Source organism: Salvelinus fontinalis, chromosome 31 (assembly GCF_029448725.1).
Source record: "Salvelinus fontinalis isolate EN_2023a chromosome 31, ASM2944872v1, whole genome shotgun sequence".
Taxonomy (NCBI): Eukaryota; Metazoa; Chordata; class Actinopteri; order Salmoniformes; family Salmonidae; genus Salvelinus; species Salvelinus fontinalis.
In genome coordinates, this window is record NC_074695.1 from 35,692,951 (window position 1) to 35,709,408 (window position 16,458).

The 16,458-nt window shown below is 41.9% G+C and overlaps 1 long non-coding RNA gene across 1 annotated transcript; it reads right to left on the minus strand.

The window, feature by feature from the left end:
- Positions 1–429: 429 nt before the first annotated feature.
- On the minus strand, positions 430–3,320 carry LOC129829375 (uncharacterized). The gene is made up of 2 exons (XR_008755380.1): positions 3,207–3,320; positions 430–2,772 (listed from the first exon to the last, which is right to left on the minus strand). It is a non-coding gene; the product is annotated as an uncharacterized LOC129829375 (long non-coding RNA).
- Between the last annotated feature and the right edge of the window lie 13,138 nt (positions 3,321–16,458).

Below are 16,458 nucleotides of genomic sequence, written 5' to 3' on the forward strand. Positions count from 1 at the left end.
ACATAATGGCAGAGAGGCCACATGGACGTAGGATGTTGGTGTACTTTGCGGCACTATCATGTTTCCTGCTCACAAGTTCATATGCCAGATGGGGACCAAAGGCACAAGGAAGTTTAGATTTTCTGCTTGACAGCCCATTGTATATGATGCATTTTACTGCGTAACAGTGCTTTGGTATAATGGATGGAGCCTCCAGTGCGTAGGATGAGGGCAAAATAACCAAGGTGTACAAAATGGATAGGGATGTTTCACTCAAATTTGTCATGACAAAGACCAATTAGATTTATTAACAGGATTTGGTTCACTATGAATGTTCAGGAAATGTTACCATAAATTATTTCTTAAAGTAATTATTTATTCATTTGGATGCTTTAATGAAAATTCTGGATAATAGGCCATGATACAGTATCAATAAAATAGATCTATTCATTTAGACCTTTCATTTTTTATTTTATTTTATTTCACCTTTATTTAACCAGGTAGGCAAGTTGAGAACAAGTTCTCATTTACACCTGCGACCTGGCCAAGATAAAGCAAAGCAGTTCGACACATATAACAACACAGAGTTACACATGGAGTAAAACAAACATGCAGCCAATAATACAGTAGAAAAATAAGTCTATATACAATATGAGCAAATGTTCAATCAAATGTGTATTTTTCTGTTTGTTTTTTAAAAGAAAGAATAAATGAAAAACAGAATTGAGGTCAGAATTACATAAAAATTTAAAATACCTTCAGTTTTAGCAGAACTGTGAGCTTCCCTCTGGAAATGCAACCCATTCATCTTTAAAATCAAGAGAAAATATGAACAATACCGCCCTCTTTTGTCCAATAAATTGACTGCAGCTACTGCAAAATCATAGAGTACCTCAAACGTGAAATGTAGACCAGATGGTTTGCTTAATTTATTTGATTAAAAACAAAAATAAACTAGTACTTTATATGTTACTGTTTCAAAGCAGATGTTGGATTATGCAAGAAAACAGGAGCATTTTATTGTCTTTTGCTATTTTATCTTGACTTTGAAATGGTCTTACGCAATAGTATGCCAACATTACTCTCAGGATGCATAACCCTAAAATAATATGCACTATTCTGTATAATTGAGGGGTATGAAATCTACTGTAGGCTACTATCATCAGGCAATACAACACAATCAACACATTTGTCCATGCATTGCAAGGAGATATACTGTATCAAGCAATATGCACCATTGCATTTCAGTAATATCACAAGAAAAATATTAAACATGATTATAATGAACTACAATTACACATTTAATTTGAATGTTTACCTCACCCCCAGCATACAAATCCCAATGGATAAAACATCACCATGAATGAGTTTCCATCACTTTTTTTCGGGCGTTTTAGTCCCACTTTTTAGTCCCACCACTGTGGGAGCTTTCCTCTTAGCATCGGTCCCTCAAGCTCCAAGCCATGTTGGATTGAGACATGTTTACTAAACTGCAGGCTTGAATGTGTCTGGATAATGTCTGCCCTCGGGGCAGTGGCTGGCAGAGAGAGGTTGCTATGCTTCTGCTTGTGTAATCACACTGCTTTGCTTTATCTTGGCCAGGTTGCAGTTGTAAATGAGAACTTGTTCTCAACTGGCCTACCTGGTTAAATAAGGTGAAGTAAAACAAATAAAAATATGTGGTTTTGTCTCAGTTGTTGGGGATGAGTTGAAAATAACCTCAGATTTGTTTGCTGTCTTGGAGTTGCAAATGTGTTGCCTCACTTCTAGATGTTGTCTCTCTGGATCTTACGCATGCTGTCCCACTTGTAACATTTACCCCTTTGAATTCCACCTGTTCAACTGTAACAGTCACTTCTTGGAATGGTACCTGATCTGTTGTACTAATTGCCACTGTTCCGGAAATTACACCTGCATCGTTTCACTTGCGGCAGTTGTTCCACCTGTACTGTTTCACTAGTAGTGGTTGATACTTAGAATTCTACCTGTCTAGTGGTTGTTTCTAAGAACTTGCAATATTGCACTTCTAGCGGCTGTTCCTTGAAATTCCACCTGTGTTGTGTCACTTGTGATGGTTGTTCATTGGAATTCTACCTGTGTTGTGTCACTTGTAATGGTTGGTTCTTGGAATCCCACCTGTACTGTGTCAGTTATAATCAGTTGTTCCTTGGAATTTTACCTCTCCTATTTCCCTTGTAGTGTTTATTCCTTGGAATTTCACATGTTCTGTTTCACTTGCAATGGTTGTTCTTTGAAATTCCACCTTTGATGTTTCACTTGTGACAGATGTTCCTTGGAGTTCTACTTGTGCTGTTTCATTTCTATTGGTTGTTCCTTGGAATTCTGCCTGCATTGTGGCAGTTTTGGCAGCTGCTCCTTGGAATTCTACTGGTTCTGTTTGACTTGTAACGGACGATCCTTGGCATTCTACCTGTGCTGTTTGTCTGTTGGTATTTGTCCTGTGTTGCTTTGTTTGTTGTACTTGGAGTCATTGACGTCACATTACTCCAGTAGATATGGGACCAGAGGTCTGTGTATGTGAGGAACTGGTGGGTGATGTATTTCTTCCTTTTTCTTCAGCCTGAGTCCTCTCAATTGATGTTGTTTTTGGGAAGGTGGAGGTGCCCTCCTGAGATTTCTCTGTTGATAGAAACTGTTGGTCCATTGTTGAGTACGAGCTAAAGGGCACTGTGGTATAGGAAGCAGGGGTTGATGTAGTGTATGTCAAAATAGGGTCCAATGTTGTTGAAGTATGATAATATATAGGTGAGATTGATAGCAGTCTGGGGGACTCTGCAAAAAGGCAGAATTAAAAACATTAGCTACAAAAGGACACTTTAAAAGCACAGTCTTGGATCAAGGAATCTGTTAAAAAGTAGTTTAAATGATTGATATTTATAACGTTTAAATGCCTCATGAGCTTAGCACAACTGTCTTACCCTATCATAACCCCAAATATAGTTATATTACTCCATTGTTTACAAACAACAATGTACACAAAGAATGTATAGCTTCAAAATAGGTTCAAACTATCAAGTGAATGACATTTGAAAGGGGTTGCATTACCCCAGCCCAATTCCTCAGCTGTATACCAAAACAAGTGGCAGGGCTGCTGTAGCTAACATGTTGCCTTATTTCTTACTATTTTTATTTCAATTGTAAGAGTTACATCAGAGGCTTAATGTTGATAATAACGTTTCTGTCACTGTTACTGAGCACACCCTCACCTGTGCATGGCAGAGTGTTCTCCATAGTCCAGTACATTTTGTGGTTAGTCTCCTTGAATGTGAGCACAACGTCTACCCTATAGAAAGGCTGTGCAAGCTGGTCGTCAGTGGGGCAGTTCTGTAAAAGACAATTTGATTTTATACAGTGCATTTGGAAAGTATTCAGACCCCTTCCGTTTTTCCACATAAAAAAAAAAATCCTCATCAATAATATCACATAATGACGAAGCAAAAACAGTTGATTTATTTTTGCTTTTTAAAATATTTTTTTTATTAAAAAATACTTATTTACATAAGTATTCAGACCCTTTGTTATGAGACTCGAAATTGAACTCAGGTGCGTCCTGTTTCCATTGATCATCCTTGAGATGTTTCTACAACTTGATTGGAGTCCACCTGTGGTAAATTCAATTGATTGGACATGATTTGGAAAGACACACACCTGTCTATATAAGGTCCTACAGTTGACAGTGCATGTCAGAGCAATAACCAAGCCATAAGGTCAAAGGAATTGTTCGTAGAGCTCCGAGACAGGATTGTGTCAGGGCACAGATCTGGGGAAGGGTACCAAAACATTTCTGCACATTGAAGGTCCCCAAGAACACAGTGGCCTCCATCATTCTTAAATGGAAGAAGTTTGGAACCACCAAGACTCTTCCTAGAGCTGTCCGCCCGGCCAAACTGAGCAATCGGGGGGAAAGGGCCTTGGTCAGGGAGGTGACCAATAACCCGATGGTCCCTCTGGCAGATCTCTAGAGTACCTCTGTGGAGATGGGAGAACCTTCCAGAAGGACAACCATCTCTGCAGCACACCACCAATCAGGCCTTTATGGTAAAGTGGCCAGACGGAAGCCATTCCTCAGTAAAAGGCACATGACAGCCTGCTTGGAGTCACCTAAAGACTCTCAGACCATGAGAAACAAGATTCGTTGGTCTGATGAAAACAAGATTGAACTGTAACATAACAAAATGTGGAAAAAGTCAAGGGATCTGAATACTTTCCGAAAGCACTGTATACAGTATATAGCCTGTATGATAACTGTAGAAATTGCATTAATATAGGTCAAAATGCTGTGGCTCAGTCGGTTAGAGAATAAGAAGAAGAAGAACGGTCTTGTGTGCATGCTAGTGCATGCAGGGTTGTGAGTGTGACTCTCACATCAGCCACGTGTCACTATGAACTGTAAATCGCTTTAGATAAAAACGTCTGCTAAATGGCCACATCAATTTGCACCAAATGGTCAGAAAAATACTTTACAGAAACACACCTACCTTGACCTGTAGGATAAGGGCTGTAGGGATGCTGAGTTTGACAAAGTCATGGGTCTCATAGACAGTAAACTTCTCTGTCTGGTTCACAGAAACACTGCTAACTGTTAGGGTGTCACTCTCGTAGCCTCCTCTTTTTGTCAAACCCATGTGCCGTTTAAAAATGTGCACTATAGTGTCTTCTGCTGCTGGGCTGGACACTGACACAACTATGGATATCAAAAGTAAGGGTGTGTGAGGAGGTGGCATTACGTTGTGGGCATAGAGATACTTGAAATTAACATTACATTTGTGTTAAATTTCATTCAGTGGTTGCAGGCATCAAAAAACGAGTCCATGAAAAGAAACTGGTACAGGTTTTTGTGGCAAGCTATCACTAGGAGACAATAGAGTGCATTGTGCATTGTGGCAGTTGTTCTGCCAATACCACAGCACAACCTAATGTACACAACTGTATCAAATTGTTTTGGATTTTCAGTAAAACTTGATGGGATACAAGCTGCATAACTATCATGATATCATGCCTGTGACAGTTTATGACAGTGAAAAACACTGACATGGCTGACATATTTTACACTACTTTTAAATGTTATACATCATGGCATTATTGACATAAGGCACAATAAATGCCTTATGAGCTAATTATATAGACACTTATAAATGACAAATTAGTGGCTAATATGTTTACCTTAAAATACAATTTTACCCATAATTTATAACAAGCATCATGTCACACTTGTGACAGTTCTAGGCTATAGCTTAAGTAAACTGATACCAGATTGTCGAAACAAAGTAAATGATTGTTGCTTCTCGTGACCCACCATTTGGACAGGTAGCTTCCATACTGTAGGCATACTGTCCACTGACCAACTTCAAGGCAAGAAATTCCCCTGTCCTTTCCATTACCTGTCATTTAAAGTCAATCCAAGAACAAACAATTACAACAATCTGAAGTTTCCCATCCCTTTGAGAACTACAATAAGTATTTTCCTTTTATGGATGGCCAAATACGTCATTGAAATGCAAATAATTCTCTACAGTTCACCAACACTATTAACTTAGTGGAATCAGAATGGTGGACACAGCGATCAGGCTGGTTCCACTAGGTTGTAACATTATTGGTTTCCATTGTAATTTCTTGAATGGCCACAATGTGGCAGCTTACCATCACTGGACTCAAGATTTCTGTCCTCTTGCCTTGAACTGTGATGCTTGCTCCATTCATGACAGCGTATACCTGGATCAAGCTAGCATCCTCAAGGGCTACAATTAGATTACCCCTCAGGGAAAGCGACCATTGAAGCTGTAAACGGACAAAGGCGTGCATGTGCACACACAACACGTACACACACAAATGCATGCATACACACGCAGTGTTAGCACATTGTACGATCTGATGCATGCAGTAAATGAATGACAACACACACAGAGTGTACAGTGTATGTATAACTTGTTAACCTCATTGTTCCAGCTGTCCAGTGGGATCTGTCTGATCACCTGTGGGAATACTGTATGTCATTTTCAGCTATGGTCACAACACCAATGATCATTGACAAAGATACCATTTGATGCAGGATAATGTGGCTGTTATTCAAGGTATCGTAAACTTATGTACAAAACAGCCACCTCCCTGCCCAATCCCAATAACCCACCCACCCACACACACGCACGCACGCACGCACGCACGCACGCACGCACGCACGCACACACACACACACACACACGTTAAATACTTTATTTGAATTCACAGAGATATTGCTAACGTACATCACTGAATTGTGAAGCTTTACCTGGATGTAGTCTGGATCACACTGAATGTGTTCTCTGTTGGGTGGTGCAGGAACCATTGGACACTTCATTATGAAGCTGTGAGTTCGACCTCCAAACCGGTTGATTCTTTTCACCAAATTCAGCACAAGGACATTGTTGCCATGCTGCTAGGATGTAACCATCACACAAAACAAAAAGGGGTTATACTGGGTCAGGCAAAGGTAGCCTAATAGCTACAATGTATCTTGCACACATTCCATCACAAATGTAAACACATTTGAGCATTGGATGAAGGGAGTTTCCACCACTGTTAATTCATGTCTGATGAGGAGTGTGCAAGATAACGCTTCATTAATAATAATAATAATAATTTATTGCATTTGTAAAGAACTTTTCATTACAAGATCATCTCAAAGTGAAGAAGGGTGCAGAATCGGGACGTAGCCAAAGTCCTACATTGCTGCTATCTTACCTGATGTTGGACAAAACAGCCATTGTACATAACTCTAAAGATGTAGTTCTTGTCAGGATCTTTGTGTAGTGAGAATCCACATGCAGACAGCTGGAGGTTCAGCTGATCCAGGAAGGCAAGGCTGATTACTGAGGACAAAGGGATGAAAAGGCATTGCAAGATAAACGTAAGGGCAATACATCATAAGCAGTCTAATCTTGATTGTGACACAACCGCTCATGTAGAATACAAAATGCGAAATGTTCATGAAACAAATATGTGATGTAGCTTAATGCCAAAAGGTATATTTGAAAGCTGTAACATAGCTGGTCTCCAGCAGGCAAAACTGTGCAAATTTGGTTGAATTGACATAATAATAACGTCATTACAACCAGTTAATGGTTGCAATGACATCATTTCAACCTGTTTTCCCCGCTGGGTAGATTATTAGGTTATTAGTTAGTTAAACTGGGATAGTCACCTTGAATTCTTAGGGCCCCGGAGAGCCAGAGTCTCAAGCCCTCCATCCTCATTCTGTGGACCCACACCTCCATGTACTCTGAGAAGCATTCCACATCTCCCTCTGAAAATACGTTTAATTTCAGTGGGTTAGTTCTAGTGTTCCAAAGGTACCTGTAATTTTCCAAAGTTACCGGAATCTTATGTAATTTTTGTCATTAACAGGCAATCTATGGCAATCTATGGTAACTTGGGTAATTTATACTTGAATAAAAAAAAACTATATGTGTATACAGTAGGCCTAGTAGACCTATTCATTTTCTATGTCTCTGTATTGTCCATGAGTTTCTAGTGGATAAACCATATGCCCTGCTATTCTACAAATTTCACCTAGACTTCTGCCATGTTCATACTATCTGGTTGACTAGCCAAAAGGCTAGAGGGGAGCTCCATTCTTCCTGGCCGGTCAGTAATTCAGCCATGATTACTACAAGTTTAGATAGATGGCTAGAATAATTTACTAGCAATCTATAAAATGTTAGCTGACATGAGCTAATTGAGTGACTGTCAGTGATTGACATAACAAGAGGAAAACTGTTCATGCACTACCAACTCCCTAAATTGCAATATTGTTTATTCTACTATTCTAACTCCCAACAGTAAGTTGCGACTTTTTTTCACGAGGCCCCCTGATGATGTGAGGCCCCAGGCAATGAATTGCCTTGGTGGCCTAATGGTAAGTGAAAAAAGCATCTAATCAACAATGTTATTAGGTGTGCTTTCTGAAAGCAAAGCCAAACTTTAGAAACTATTCATACTTCTTCTTATTTCACTGGAAATAAAGCCAATAGTTCCAAAACTCTTAAACCTACCAACACCAAAACAACTTTAAAATGTGCAGGCTGGCACTGGTGTGTGCTTGAAAAAATATTTTTGATACTACTAATACTTTGGACCCTATAACCATATTTGCATACATCTCAATGCATTTCAGAGGCCATAGACTTGAATGGGTAAATGTTGACATGTAATTAGTCTTCAACAGTTTAAGCTAGAAACGCCATTCAAAATTTAAAATGTGCAGATCGGTCTGGAAAAGGTTCCTTGTATACAGATTTTGATACCATTTATACTTTTTTGAACTATAACCTTTTTAAATGTGCATAAAAGCTCCATAGGCCTGAAAGGGAAGTATTTGGTTTCGCCACTGCTCTTGGACCGTTGAAGCTACTAACACCAAAACAACTTTAAAACGGGCAGGCTGACTGTCTTCAGGTTGCTTGAAAAACATTTAAAAAATTGATACTGCCTTTACTTTTTAAACTACAAGCACATTTGCATAGATCCCAATGCATTTCAATTCCCATAGACTTGAATGGGAAACATTCAGGCCTTCAACCGTTTAAGCTAGAAACGCCACACAAACTTTAAAACATGCAGAACGGTCTGGAATAGGTTGCTTGTATACAGCTTTTTGATACCATTTATAATTTCTGAACCATAACCAGAGTGGATCGCCCATAAATCAGACTCTGACTATAACCATTTTAAATGTACATAAAAACTCCATAGGCTTGAATAGGAAATATTTGGATTCGTCACTGCTCTTGAACTGTTACAAACTGCTACAAACACCAAACCAGCGTTGACATGTACGTGGGTCGTTACACCAATTAGGTGCCTTTTCAGTGGTGCAGTGTTTCCCAAACTCGGTCCTTGGGACCCCAAGGGGTGCATGTTTTGGTTTTTGCCCTAGCACTACACAGCTGATTCAAATAATGTATGGGCCTAATAGTAAAGACGTCATTGAACAGTAACAATTCATTACATTTTAATGTGGCATGAGCACAACCAGTCATGATATTTTCATCTGCTTGTCAAACAAATCACTTCAGAAAGTGAGCTACCTGGGGCTTTATACTGACTTCACAACCATTTTAAATAGGCATAAAAGCTCTATATACTTCAAAGGCCACATTTGGATTTGCCACTGAGGTGTTTATGCTTCAAAGAACTAAACAAAGTTCAAATGCAAACTAACTCAACTTCGATAGCTTCAAACACAGCTTTTTGCTCAAATTCATGGTACTTTCAAAACTATAAAGCTTGTTGTATGGCGGAATGCAGGCTTCAAGATTCTAAACTGAAGGGACTGCCACAGATACATTTGATAGCTTCAAAACACATTACATGGCTTATGTGCTATAGTACTCACTCTAGCACACTATACTAGCCTGCTATAACCCACTATAATAACTCCACAGCAACAAACCACCCAAAATAGATCACTATAACTAACACATTGCCTATGAAAACCCTATTACCATTACTACTCCTATAATTACTACTGCCATCACTACCACTACTACTACTATTTAACAACCATAAATATTTCAAGACTTTTTTTTTCTATTGATCTACACTGCATCTATTGACTACCAAGCACACCACATTTACTTCAGTAAATGTCCTTTTCTAGGTTTCAATTAACTTTGCAACTCTTCCAACTATTGACTTTTTTCACAACTGACACCAGTTTGGCGACAAAACTGTTACAACATAGACATATATCTTGACATAGTAAAATAAATAAAAGTGTGTACAAAAAATAAAGGATATTTCATGCTGAAACCCTCATATTAAACACCAATGGTATTCACTAAATTGATGGTTTATATTTAGGATCATGTTTTACAGCTTTGTCATTCTATTTTTATTTTTGTAATAATCTTATTTGATAATAATCTTTATTTTACATATTTTAAATGTGATAAGGCCACACAGAGGGCCAGCGATAATTGCAGACACCTGTGATAATCTGAAGTACCCAAAAGGGTCACTATGTCATCTGATAAAAAACAAATAAAAACTTGAAAGTTACCAAAAGTTTATTGGTAAACTTAGAAAGTTTCCTGTAATATACCCTCCCTTTGCAACCCTAGTTAGTTATTTTTCCTGCCTCTCAGTTGCCCAATGTCAAACACTGACATACAATTCTTACATAAAACTAAATATAGCTTAGAAAGGGAAAAAACCTTCATAGATCAATTAACCATACCTGTTAAAGTTGCTGGTGGGTTCCCCATCCAGTCTCTTTTCTGAACTTTCAGGACACCCCCTTTGATAGGCAGGACAAAACAACTACAGAAAACAAGGCAGAATAGTTGAGACAAATAGGGTAGTCCTACTGTCAAATAAATCAATAGTCCCTCTTGTAAGAAAAGAAAATACTTTAATTTGAAGTGTTCAAGCATTCCTGTGTAGATAAACAGATTATACAAAACATGCAGGCCAAGACAGTATCTAACACATACCGTAAATAGCCATTTTGGCATAAAATCTAATAAAGAATGACTTTGATGAATTTATATTGACTTTACACCTAGGCCAACATTATAGCCTAAAATGTTGGCAATTAAAAACAAAAAAGAAACACAAATAAAAGTGAGTATCAATTTTAAACTTCAGTACTTACATAGTAAGGATGACACCAAGCATAGTCCAATCCATGCCACTTTGTGATTGAGGTAAGCAAACTGTTGTTGCGTGGGTTTTTGTTGGTGCAGTGCATTCTCAGCTGTGTTTGCTTTCATTTCCCTGGTAAGGCCCCAGGTGAATTTTCACACTTGGATATATATGGTGACTGCTCTGATCCTTTGCTTTCATTTCCCTGGTATTTACTCGTTATATTTCAAGACAAAGGATCAGAGCAGTCACCAGATATATCCAAGTGTGAAAATTCACCTGGGGCCTTTGAAGAATGTAAAGGGGGAAGTGATTATGACAAGCCAGGTGTAGTAGGGCTAAACCTGTATGGATGTTTTGATACTTTACTTTACTAAATCTCATTGCTTAACAGCATGTACAAAGTTAAGCAATATGTTTATATTTGTGATCATAATCTCAATAAAGTATAGGCAAAGCCATGATTCATGAATAAAGTGGACAATTCTCTCAAATTAATTTGCCTACTGAGTCAATTTTGCATAAAAGGAACAATCTACACTGCATCTATTGATAAATGTAGCGTATATGGGAGCAGTGGCGGTTGGTGACGTTTAAGTTAAGGGAGGACGATAATATTTCTGATGAGCATGGCCTTATTTCTATTACGGCAAATTGGATGACTGTCATTCATATTCCATTCACCCAGCTCAATGTTACATCGATAGGTTTAAGCTACTACATGATACTCAAATTTTCCCTATACCCATCATGGGGTTGCTACAACCTAGCCTACGAATGAAAGTTTATAATGTGAGTTCACAGGTCGAGAGAAAAATTGGAGTAATCAAGGTGACACAGTGACAAATTCAATACCGCCGTTCACACTCATGCCTGCATCTAGCTGATCTAGCGTGTAATCAATAGTCCAACAGTTGCAAACGAGAGTTTCTATTGAACAAATTCAGGTATGTTTATCCACATTTAGTTTGCTTCCGTTTAAGAAATGTTTTTTAACAGAATCGGATAAATGAATACACCCCTGATCACACGCAAACACAGTTCACTTTCATAGCAGCCACATACAAACAGCATGAATATTTTGCTCATTGTATATTTCCTTCTCGCATCTACGCGCTCTCTTCCTCTCACCTTTTCCCTTCGCTTGTGGACTTCATTGCACAACACATCAGTTGTCTGTGACCAGACAAAGAAACCTTTCCAAGCCAAACCTTCATATCATAACCGCTAACCGCTACACACAGCCTACATCACTGTCAACATATTAGCTAACAACGTTAGTAACGTCATAGTCAACATAGCTACTAAAACTAACGCGTTAGTAAACCCGCTGCAATCATGCAGTATAGTGTACAGTCAGCAAGCAGTTTAGCAGTTAAAAAAAGCTTGCCTTGACTTGGAAGAGTTCAACGGTTGGATAGCCACAGCCAGCTAGCTAACATACGTATGATTTTAATATCAAATAGAAAAATGCAACAGACATCGATATAGATTTTCCAATTGAATGGTTGGAGTAAAAGCCTATCGACACTCCGTATTATCCAGTACCCCATGAAATAACACAATATATAGATTCTACAGACCCTACGGAGAACTCCCAACCCCGCTTTTACATCAGCACATAATAGTTGTTTCTCTATAAGCCAATATGTAATTCACATACAGTGTATTGCATTGAGGGCAATGGAGTGGGTGGAGTAAAAGCCCAGCAACATGTCGTTTTATCCAGTACTAACCTATTTTTATCCAGTACTAACCGAACCCCACTTTTACATCGACATGATGAATAGTTTTTTCTCTAGAAGCCAATATGTATACTACTGTTCAAAAGTTTGGTGGCACTTAGAAATGTCCTTGTTTTTGAAAGAAAAGCACATTTTTTGTCCATTAAAATAACATCAAATTGATCAGAAATACAGTGTAGACATTGTTAATGTTGTAAATGACTTTTGTAGCTGGAAAGAGCAGATTTTTTATGGAATATCTACATAGGCGTATTGAGGCCCATTATCAGCAACCACCACTCCTGTGTTCCATTGGCAAGTTTATTATTTTAAAAGCCAAATTGATCATCAGAAAACTCTTTTGCAATTATGTTAGCACAGCTGAAAACAATTGTGCTGTTTAAAGAAGGAACAAAACTGGCCTTCTTTTGACTAGTTGAGTATCTGGAGCATCAGAATTTGTGGGTTCGATTACAGGCTCAAAATGGCCAGAAACAAAGAACTTTCTTCTGAAACTCGTTAGTCTATTCTTGTTCTGAGAAATGAAGGCTATTCCATGCGAGAAATTGCCAAGAAACTGAAGATCTGGTGCAACGCTGTGTACTACTCCCGTCACAGAACTGCGCAAATTGGCTCTAACCAGAATAGAAAGAGGAGTGGGAGGCCCCGGTGCACAACTGAGCAAGAGGACAAGTACATTAGAGTGTCTAGTTTGACAAACAGACGCCTCACAAGTTCTCAACTGGCAGCTTCATTAAATAGTACCCGCAAACCACCAGTCTCAACGTCAACAGTGAAGATGCGACTCCTGGATGCTGGCCTTCTAGGCAGAGTTGCAAAGAAAAATACATATCTCAGACTGGCCAATAAAAAGAAAAGAAAAGGCAAAAGAACACAGAAACTGGACAGAGGAATATTGAAAAAAAGTATTATGGACAGACAAATCTAAGTTTGAGGTGTTCGGATGACAAAGAAGAACATTTGTGAGACACAGAATAAATGAAAAGATGCTGGAGGAGTGCTTAACTGTAACGGCAGTCCTCCTCCTCTTCATCTTCGGAAGAGGAGGAGTATTGAGGGAACCAAGGCGCAGCGTAGTGAAAAGACATATTTATTTAACGAAAACACGAACTTGATTAAACTAACAAAAACAACAAACGGTGTAGACAGATCTAGACGACGTACTTACATAAACAAGAAAACGCACGAATAGGAACATAGGCTACACAAACCGAACAAACCGTAAACAGTCCCGCGTGGTGTACAGACACAGACACGGAAGACAATCACCCACAACGAACACTGTGACAACGCCTACCTAAATATGACTCTTAATTAGAGGAACGCCAAACACCTGCCTCTAATTAAGAGCCATACCAGGCAACCCAAAACCAACACAGAAACAGAAAACATAGAATGCCCACCCAACCTCACGTCCTGACCAACTAACACATACAACAAACTAACAGAAATAGGTCAGGAACGTGACATAACCCCCCCCCCCATAAGGTGCGAACTCCGGGCGCACCAGCACAAAGTCTAGGGGAGGGTCTGGGTGGGCATCTGACCACGGTGGTGGCTCAGGCTCCGGGCGAGGTCCCCACCCCACCATAATCAATCCTAGCCTCCCTCTCCCCCTACAAATGTCCACCCTCAATTTACCCCCACAAAATCCTCTTAGTAACATAAATGACAGGGACAGCACCGGGACAGAGAGATTGATCAAGACAGAGGGATAGCACCAGACAGAGGGATAGATCAGAATATAGAGGTAGATCAAGATAGAGAGGGAGATCATGATAGAGGGGCAACTCCGGACTGAAAGGCAGCTACGGACAGAGAGACAGCTCTGGACTGAGGGGCAGTTCTGGGTATATAGCCGTTTCTGGCTGAAGGGCAGCTCATGGCTGACTGACGAATCTGGACGCTCATGGCAGGCTGACGGCTCTCGACGCTCATGGCTGGCTGACGGCTCTCGACGCTCATGGCTGGCTGACGGCTCTCGACGCTCATGGCTGGCTGACGGCTCTCGACGCTCATGGCTGGCTGACGGCTCTCGACGCTCATGGCTGGCTGACGGCTCTCGACGCTCATGGCTGGCTGACGGCTCTCGACGCTCATGGCTGGCTGACGGCTCTCGACGCTCATGGCTGGCTGACGGCTCTCGACGCTCATGGCTGGCTGACGGCTCTCGACGCTCATGGCTGGCTGACGGCTCTCGACGCTCATGGCAGGCTGACGGCTCTCGACGCTCATGGCTCTCTGGCGGCTCTGGCTGCTCCTGTCTGGTTGGCGGCTCTGGCAGATCCTGTCTGGTTGGCGGCTCTGGCAGATCCTGTCTGGTTGGCGGCTCTGGCAGATCCTGTCTGGTTGGCGGCTCTGGCAGATCCTGTCTGGTTGGCGGCTCTGGCAGATCCTGTCTGATTGGCGGCTCTGGCAGATCCTGTCTGGCGGACGGCTCTAGCGGCTCCTGTCTGGCGGACGGCTCTAGCGGCTCCTGTCTGGCGGACGGCTCTAGCGGCTCATGGCAGACGGGCGGCTTTGCAGGCTCATGGCAGACGGGCGGCTTTGCAGGCTCATTGCAGACGGATGGCTCAGACGGCGCTGGGGAGACGGATGGCTCAGATGGCGCTGGGGAGACGGATGGCTCAGATGGCGCTGGGGAGACGGATGGCTCAGATGGCGCTGGGGAGACGGATGGCTCAGATGGCGCTGGGGAGACGGATGGCTCTGGCCGGATAAGGCGCACTGTAGACCTGGTGCGTAGTGCCGGAACTGGAGGCACCGGGCTAAGGACACGCACCTTCATACTAGTGCGGGGAGCAGGGACAGGGCACACTGGACTCTCAAAGCCCACTCTATACCTGGTGCGTGGTACCGGCACTGGTGGCACCGGGCTGAGGACAAGCACATCAGGATTAGTAGGGGGAGAAGAAACAGTGTGTACAGGGCTCTGGAGACGCACAGGAGGCTTAGTGCGTGGTGCCGGAACTGGAGGCACCGAACTGAATACATGCACTACAGGGAGAGTGCGTGGAGGAGGAACAGGGCTCAGGAGACGCACTGGTAGCCTAGTGCGTAGTGTAGGCACTGTAGGTACTAGGCTGGGGCGGGGGAGGTGGCGCCGGAAATACCGGACCCGTGGAGGCATACTGGCTCTCTTGAGCATTGAGCCTGCCCAACCTTACCTGGTTGAATGCTCCCGGTTGCCCGACCAGTGCGGGGAGGTGGAATAACCCGCACCGGCCTATGTAGGCGAACCGGGGAAACCATGCGTAAGGCAGGTGCCATGTATGCCGGCCCGAGGAGACGCACTGGAGACCAGACGCGTTGAGCCGGCCTCATGACACCTGGCTCAATACCCAATCTAGCCCTACCAGTGCGGGGAGGTGGAATAACCCGCACTGGGCTATGCACTCGTACAGGAGACACCGTGCGCTCTACTGCGTAACACGGCGCCCGCCCGTACTCCCGCTCTCCACGGTAAGCCTGGGAAGTGGGCGCAGGTCTCCTACCTGCCCTTGGCCCACTACCTCTTAGCCCCCCCCCCCCCCCCCAAGAAATTTTTGGGTGTTACTCACGGGCTTTTTGGGCTTCCGTGCAAGACACGTTCCCTCATAACTCCGGTTCCTCTCTCTTTTTTCCTCCACTCTCCGAGCTGCCTCCAGCTGTTCCCATGGACGGTGATTCACTTTAGCCCATGGTCCTTCTCCGTTAAATATTTGCTCCCAATTCCACAAGTCCTGTATACTTCCCCGTTGCTCCAAATTACGCTGCTTGGTTCTGGAATCTTGGTGGGTGATTCTGTAATGGCAGTCCTCCTCCTCTTCATCTTCGGAAGAGGAGGAGTATTGAGGGAACCAAGGCGCAGCGTAGTGAAAAGACATATTTATTTAACGAAAACACGAACTTGATTAAACTAACAAAAACAACAAACGGTGTAGACAGACCTAGACGACGTACTTACATAAAACAAGAAAACTCACGAATAGGAACATAGACTACACAAACCGAACAAACCGTAAACAGTCCCGCGTGGTGTACAGACACAGACACGGAAGACAATCACCCACAACGAACACTGTGACAACGCCTACCTAAATATGACTCTTAA